The sequence below is a fragment of the Oncorhynchus keta genome, chromosome 37 (assembly GCF_023373465.1).
Source record: "Oncorhynchus keta strain PuntledgeMale-10-30-2019 chromosome 37, Oket_V2, whole genome shotgun sequence".
NCBI classification, from domain to species: domain Eukaryota; kingdom Metazoa; phylum Chordata; class Actinopteri; order Salmoniformes; family Salmonidae; genus Oncorhynchus; species Oncorhynchus keta.
Window position 1 is genome coordinate 21,753,614 of NC_068457.1, and position 8,953 is coordinate 21,762,566.

An 8,953-nucleotide genomic window follows, 5' to 3' on the forward strand; every position below is an offset into this window, starting at 1 on the left:
TGGGTAAGGAAGAACTGGGAGGGGCTGTCACAGGCAGTGGTGTCAAGACTGGCCAGGTGGAGGTGGCTCCTGTCCCAAGTGTCATATAGAGGGAGGGTGCTGATAATTAACAACCTGGTAGCATCTTCCCTGTGGCATAAACTGGCTGTCCCCAATCCCCCCGCCGGTCTGCTCGCAGACCTGCAACGCAAGCTGGTGGACTTCTTCTGGTCGGGCCATCACTGGCTGAAGTCAGCAGTGTTGTACATGACCGTTCACGAAGGAGGACAGGGCCTAGTGGAACTGGAGAGCAGGATGGCTGCTTTCAGGCTAAACGCGGTGCAGAGACTGCTGTACCATGCTGATGTTGGCTGGAGGGAGCCAGCATGCGCACTGCTGAGGAGAGCTGGCGGATTATGGTTGGACCGGCAGCTGTTCCTCATGAAGCTGGAGAGGCTGAGTACAGCAGGTCTCTCAGATTTTTACTCTGCAATGCTGAGGGCCTGGCAGCTGCTAAGGCCCATTTGAGAAGGGGGTGTGGAGCCTGGGCTATGGGTGTGGGAGGAGCCTATCTTCCACAACCCAGCCATCCCTTTGAGATCGGTTCAGTTGGCCACCCTGCAGAGGCAACTGATGGCAGGGGGTTTACAAAGGCTGGGTGACCTGAGACTGCTGGGAGAGGAGGGGTGGAAAACCCTGGGAAGTCTTGGCACAACAAACAGGAATAACGTCTCTTAGGCTGCTGGAGAGATTCCTGGAGGAGGTCCAGGAGGCACTGTCTGAGCCGGTAAGGGGGGTGTTTGAGAGGCCAAAGGGAAATGAGCCACCAATGTTTCCGCCACTGCAGGTGACGGCAGAGACTGGGGACTGGAAAGGGGGTCTGGAGGACTTGTTAGATTTTAACACTCCGAGCCTGGAGGAGTTTGAGGATGTGGGAGGTAAAGCCCTCTACAACCTCTGCGTTAAGGTTCGGAACATTAGGAGCCGAACAGGAGTGAAGGTACATCAGTGGCAGGGGGTATGTGGGGCGGAGAGTATGGTGGGTTTTAGGTGGAGGGGGCTCTACAAATCCCCAGTACCAAAGAGGTCAGGGGACCTCCAGTGGAGGGTTCTTCATGGAGCCCTGGCTACTAACAGCTGGTTGGCACGGGTTGAACCGGGAATCGGGGGGTGTCTTTTCTGTAAAATTAAAGAAACTGTGATTCATGTGTTTTCTGTGTGCACCAGGTTAATGCCTTTAATGTTTCTGTTGGAATGTCTGTGTGAGAGGTTGGGGGTGGTTTTTACTGTTGAGATGTTTATAATGGGATATAGGTATTCGAGGAAGGAGAAAGCCAAATGTGTTTTGTTGAACTCTCTGTTTGCTCAGGCAAAGTTTACTATTTGGCTAACAAGGAGGAACAGGGTCAAAGGTGGGGGGATAACAGACTCTTTACTATTGTTTAATGGGATGGTCTCTGCGTGCCTCAGGGTTGAGTTTGAGTTCTATAAAATAATAAAATGTGTAGAGATGTTTGAGGAGATATGGTGTGTTGGGGGGGGCTGTCTCTATAGCTGGGGAAGATGTTTTGGATATACAGTTGTAGGAGTGGGTATTGTGATGATGGTTTGTATCATGTGGTAGATAGAAAGGTGAGTATGGTAAATGTATGCAGTACAGGATATTTTTTGGTTTTTATTTTGAAGGGGGGTGAGTTTTAAGTGAAATGAGATTGTTTTAGTAAAGAAAGACAAAAAGTCAAGTCTCTCTCTCTCTCTGTGTTGTCTTAAAGAAGAGTAAAGTTAAGGCCTCAATATCTATCTGAATTTCTGTCGGTGTCCATTTTGAAAGTGCTGAAGGACTAGTCCTACCTCGTCGCAGCTCGTTTGCTTGCAGTTGCTTATACTTAGAGCTGTATTCATGATATAAGAACAAACATTGTGAATTTACTGAACATAAATGTAATGTTTGTGTATGGTTCAAAAGTTACAACTCATGTTGGCGTTCATTATTATTGAAAGACGATGCGGTTCTTATTGACTTACACAAATCCACAAGGATTCAATAGAAACCACATTTGTTTCAGCAAGTCAGCCATATCAGCTATGTTTTTTTAAAGGGCAGTAAATGAGGCTGAATGAACTGTTTTGCTGCCAGACAAGGCTTCGCTGATAGCCAGGTGTAGCAGTGGTAAGGATTCACTCCATGGTGCTGAAAAGAAAGCTCTTCTGTTGGGACAGCTTTATGTAGGCCCTAACAGTTTGTGGGCACTGTTTGTCACCGTTATAGTGCCACTAATGTATTGTTTAGTGATGTGTTGTGGCTTTGCTGGCATGTATCTGCAGATTTTAGATGCACATGCTAAAATCGCAACTGGAGCTGCTTTCACACAAGGAGAGAGTCCCTGTCTGACAGTGGCTGCTGGAGCAAACCGAGGATGGAACAATAGAAGGACTGTGGATATTAGGCTTGAACAATAAAGAGTCTAATTTTCTTCTGGGATCAACCCATTTAGTTTCCAATACACCGGTGATTACTGTATTCTTCCTGCATTCACTCCTCAGTAAGCTATTTCCAGGAGTCTGTTGAACAGGGGGAGTGATTTTTATGCCTTTCTCTCTTTGGGTTTTCTTCTTCAAGCAAGACTGTGATGAGACAAAGACAGAGAGTGGTCCCACTCCCTATAGGAGGGCCCATTTCAATGTCCTCTAATTAAGCTTCATTGACAATCTTTCAGTCAGAATGTACTCATCTGAAAGCATACCAACATGCATATTGCACCCCACACACACGCACACACACACACACACACACACACACACACACACACACACACACACACACACACACACACACACACACACACACACACACACACACACACACACACACACACACACACACACACACACACACACACACACACACACACAGCTGTACATGCACACACACACAAACCAAATGTTTGTTGTCAACGAAGGCTGTTGCAGAAAGAAAAATAGCTACAAGGTGTGCTCATGAGATATCATCATATTATATTCAATATTCATCAAATGGGCTCACTCTTTAAATGGGACGTTCCAGAGCCCTTAGACTACTGTGAGGCGCAGTCAACAATTCTTCAGTATGCCCATGGTTGTTGGAGTTTTATCTTGACGGCTTACTCCTAAAGCCTTAATTTGTCTTTGAGGAGTGTAATGCATATAGATGTGACAAACAATAGAAGATGTTCTATTTAAAGTTATACTCATATTGTCCTTGACAACTGACTGTGAGGGGACACCACTGACTGTAGCCTGTAATGGAATTGCTTCATACTGCACCCTGGGAAAGAACACAGTCATAACGTTCTCATTATTTCACAAGCCAATCAAAAGATACCTGCGTCAAAAACAATCTCAACATAACACTTCTCTCCCATAATCATTAATCATGATCATCTACAAGCTCTGCATCTGTCTACCTCACCTGAGTCTGAAAATAAATGTATCGTCATTTAAAATGTCATAGTTTCTTAAGCATCTATAAATCTATATAAATACTCTCAATTTCCGTACAGTGGATTGGCTAAGCTCTGAGAGGACGGAGAGAGACTTGGTGACGTTGAGTATCCTACTGCAGTTCACTGGCTGCCTGACTCCAGCAGTAATGATATGTCCCATAGAGAGAGAGCCCCAGGTACAGTGCAGAGGTCTATCTCCTCTAGTAGTCCTCTGGTGTCAGGTTGGACATGAGCCAGAGAGGTCCTGCCTAATGAAAGAGGGATGGGGGAGAAGAGAGGAGTGAGAGAGAGACAGAGAGAGAGCGGGCAAGGAGTGGAGGTGAATGTGCTATGGTTGAGTGAGCATTAGAGAGAGAGCGAGAGAAATAGAGAAGGAGAAAAAGGGCGAGAGAGACAAAGCCAGGAGAGAGGAATGATTTGGATGTGGTTTAGGAAAGGAAGACAGAGAGATGAGGGGTTAGTTATAGGCCTGGTAGTGGTGGGTGGTACAGCAGGGGGTGGACACTGACTGGACAATGTGTGCCTGCATTGAATAAGACCCCAATCACCTCCTGAAAGTGGATCAATCTTCAGTGAGATCACCTTGCCTGGACCCTGCCTGGACGTGCTTCCCTGAACACCTGATCATTTGTCTGGGTCGAAGACACCCTTAACTCCCCCTCCATTCTATGTTTTCCACCACGCTCAGAGCACAAACCTTTCCTCCCTCGGTCAACACCCACTCAAAAAGTCAATGCATCGCTGTGTGTTTTCACTGATTGTACAAGAGAAGGTGTCACTCCTGTTATGATGAGAGGATTAGGACATGGTAAAGATATATCCAAGGGCTTTGTGTAAGATCCATTCCATAGACTTCTGCTGGCATTCATTTCCTTGCCTGGATCACATGGATGGAAGCCAGGGCTAGATGTCCAGGGCACCCTGTAGAACAGTGTCCTGGACTGTGAGTGGGACTGAGGGATGATAGCCAAGACTCTTGTGTGGAAAACTCATTTCTATCCTGCTTTTGAATATTGTGTTAGATCATTTACAGTCAAAAAGCTTTAACTAAGCAAGGCAATTCCTGTTCTCCCTGTTACCCTGCCAACCAAAGTCAAGGACAAAAAAGTTGGAACACAGAAAATGTCATTAATTCAGTGTGAACGGTCACCGAGACCTTTCCTCAATGCCTGGTTTGCCAATGACACAGGGTGTATGGAGAGTCCATTCTTTATACCACACATGTCAAACTCATTCCACAGAGGGCCGAGTGTCTGCGTGTTTTCACTCCTCCCTTGTACTTGATTGATGACATAAGATCACTAATTAATAAGTTGTCTAGGTCTTAAATGAAAGGAACAACTAAAAACCTGTGGACACTAGGCCCTCCATGGAATGAATTTGATACTCCTGCTTTAGACGTTGATATAGAGCGTTGGCATGCAGACAGTGTATTCTCTCCAGGCATCTGTCACCGGGCCCTCTGCTCTGGACCCTCTCGGGTCCCTGTGCAACTGTCCTCTTTTATATGACACTCATCTCACACCCATTTAGCTTATAGACATATTCAAATATCCCTATTACTGTAATACTATTACTGTAAAACCCAAAGGAATGAAATCATGATGGACTACTGTCCTCTATCCTTGTCTGTCATTGGAGCCAGAGACAAAGACCCTTGATGGACCAAAGGAAGAGTAGGTGCTGATTTAGCAACAGCTAATGGGGATCCTAATAAAATACTACAATGTTCTTGTTACACAGGTATAAAGGCAACATAAGGTACATTTCTACTGTTTTTCTGATATATTTGACTTGTAATGATGTCCAAAGTAATAATCAATTAACCTCAACTTCTGACATACTGCAGTGATGTAAAGTACTTAAGTAAATATACTTTGAAGTACTACTTATGTAGGTGTTTTTGTTATCTATACTTTACTATTTTTATTTTTGACAACTTTTACTTTTACTCCTCTACATTCCTAAAGAAAATAATGTATTTTTTACTCTATACATTTTTCCTGACACCCAAAAGTACTCATTACATTTTGAATAGTTGGCGGGACAGAAAAATGATCCAATTCACAAACTTAACAAGAGAACATCCCTGGTCATCCCTACTGCCTCTGATCTGGAAGACTAACTAAACACAAATACTTTGTTTGTAAATAATGCCTGAGTGTTGGAGTGTGCCCCTGGCTATCTGTAAATTTAAAAAACAAGAAAATTGTGCCATCTGGTTTGCTTAATATAAGGAATTGGAAATTATTTCTACTTTTGATACTTAAGTACATTTTATAAATTACATTTACTTTTGATACTTAAGTACATTTTATAAATTACATTTACTTTTGATACTTAAGTTTTTTTTAAAACCAAATACTTTTAGACTTTTACTCAAGTGGTATTTTACTGGGTGACTCACTTTTCTTTGAGTCATGTTCTATTAAGGTATCTTTACTTTTACTCAAGTAGTATTTTACGGGGTGACTTTCACTTTTCTTTGAGTCATGTTCTATTAAGGTATCTTTACTTTTACTCAAGTAGTATTTTACGGGGTGACTTTCACTTTTCTTTGAGTCATGTTCTATTAAGGTATCTTTACTTTTACTCAACGATGACAATTGGGTGCTTTTTGCACCACTGACATACTGTATGTTTGTATCTCCTGTTCAATCCCATACAGCAGCTAGTGATGGTTGTGTTTGTTTTGATTGGTCTTGTATTGATTGTATTGTGTTGATGCTGTTATTTTGCTATATGTTGTATTGTGTTGATGCTGTTATTTTGCTATATGTTGTATTGTGTTGATGCTGTTATTTTGCTATATGTTGTATTGTGTTGATGTTATTTTGCTAAATGTTGTATTGTGTTGATGTTATTTTGCTATATGTTGTATTGTGTTGATGCTGTTATTTTGCTGTATATTGTGTTGATGTTATTTTGCTATATGTTGTATTGTGTTGATGCTGTTATTTTGCTATATGTTGTATTGTGTTGATGATGTTATTTTGCTATATGTTGTATTGTGTTGATGCTGTTATTTTGCTATATGTTGTATTGTGTTGATGTTATTTTGCTATATGTTGTATTGTGTTGATGCTGTTATTTTGCTATATGTTGTATTGTGTTGATGCTGTTATTTTGCTATATGTTGTATTGTGTTGATGATGTTATTTTGCTATATGTTGTATTGTGTTGATGCTGTTATTTTGCTATATGTTGTATTGTGTTGATGTTATTTTGCTATATGTTGTATTGTGTTGATGCTGTTATTTTGCTATATGTTGTATTGTGTTGATGCTGTTATTTTGCTATATGTTGTATTGTGTTGATGATGTTATTTTGCTATATGTTGTATTGTGTTGATGCTGTTATTTTGCTATATGTTGTATTGTGTTGATGTTATTTTGCTATATGTTGTATTGTGTTGATGCTGTTATTTTGCTATATGTTGTATTGTGTTGATGTTGTTATTTTTCTGTATATTGTGTTGATGTTATTTTGCTATATGTTGTATTGTGTTGATGTTATTTTGCTATATGTTGTATTGTGTTGATGCTGTTATTTTGCTATATGTTGTATTGTGTTGATGTTGTTATTTTTCTGTATATTGTGTTGATGTTATTTTGCTATATGTTGTATTGTGTTGATGTTATTTTGCTATATGTTGTATTGTGTTGATGTTATTTTGCTATATGTTGTATTGTGTTGATGTTATTTTGCTATATGTTGTATTGTGTTGATGTTATTTTGCTATATGTTGTATTGTGTTGATGTTATTTTGCTATATATTGTATTGTGTTGATGTTATTTTGCTATATGTTGTATTGTGTTGATGTTATTTTGCTATATGTTGTATTGTGTTGATGTTATTTTGCTATATGTTGTATTGTGTTGATGTTATTTTGCTGTATGTTGTATTGTGTTGATGTTATTTTGCTGTATGTTGTATTGTGTTGATGTTATTTTGCTGTATGTTGTGTTGATGTTATTTTGCTATATGTTGTATTGTGTTGATGTTATTTTGCTATATGTTGTATTGTGTTGATGTTATTTTGCTGTATGTTGTATTGTGTTGATGTTATTTTGCTATATGTTGTATTGTGTTGATGTTATTTTGCTATATGTTGTATTGTGTTGATGTTATTTTGCTATATGTTGTATTGTGTTGATGTTGTTATTTTTCTGTATATTGTGTTGATGTTATTTTGCTATATGTTGTATTGTGTTGATGTTATTTTGTTGTATTGTGTTGATGTTATTTTGCTGTATGTTGTATTGTGTTGATGTTGTTATTTTGCTGTATATTGTGTTGTGTTGATGATGTTATTTTGCTATATGTTGTATTGTGTTGATGTTGTTATTTTGCTATATGTTGTATTGTGTTGATGTTGTTATTTTGCTATGTGTTGTATTGTGTTGATGTTGTTATTTTGCTATGTGTTGTATTGTGTTGATGTTGTTATTTTGCTATATGTTGTATTGTGTTGATGTTGTTATTTTGCTATGTGTTGTATTGTGTTGATGTTGTTATTTTGCTATATGTTGTATTGTGTTGATGATGTTATTTTGCTATATGTTGTATTGTGTTGATGTTGTTATTTTGCTGTATATTGTGTTGATGTTATTTTGCTATATGTTGTATTGTGTTGATGTTATTTTGCTATATGTTGTATTGTGTTGATGATGTTATTTTGCTATATGTTGTATTGTGTTGATGTTGTTATTTTGCTGTATATTGTGTTGATGTTATTTTGCTATATGTTGTATTGTGTTGATGTTATTTTGCTATATGTTGTATTGTGTTGATGATGTTATTTTGCTATATGTTGTATTGTGTTGATGTTATTTTGCTATATATTGTATTGTGTTGATGTTGTTATTTTGCTATATGTTGTATTGTGTTGATGTTGTTATTTTGCTATGTGTTGTATTGTGTTGATGTTGTTATTTTGCTATATGTTGTATTGTGTTGATGTTGTTATTTTGCTGTATATTGTGTTGATGTTATTTTGCTATATGTTGTATTGTGTTGATGTTATTTTGCTATATGTTGTATTGTGTTGATGATGTTATTTTGCTATATATTGTATTGTGTTGATGTTGTTATTTTGCTATATGTTGTATTGTGTTGATGTTGTTATTTTGCTATGTGTTGTATTGTGTTGATGTTGTTATTTTGCTATATGTTGTATTGTGTTGATGTTGTTATTTTGCTGTATATTGTGTTGATGTTATTTTGCTATATGTTGTATTGTGTTGATGTTATTTTGCTATATGTTGTATTGTGTTGATGATGTTATTTTGCTATATGTTGTATTGTGTTGATGTTATTTTGCTATATATTGTATTGTGTTGATGTTGTTATTTTGCTATATGTTGTATTGTGTTGATGTTGTTATTTTGCTATGTGTTGTATTGTGTTGATGTTGTTATTTTGCTATGTGTTGTATTGTGTTGATGATGTTATTTTGCTATATGTTGTATTGTGTTGATGTTGTTATTTT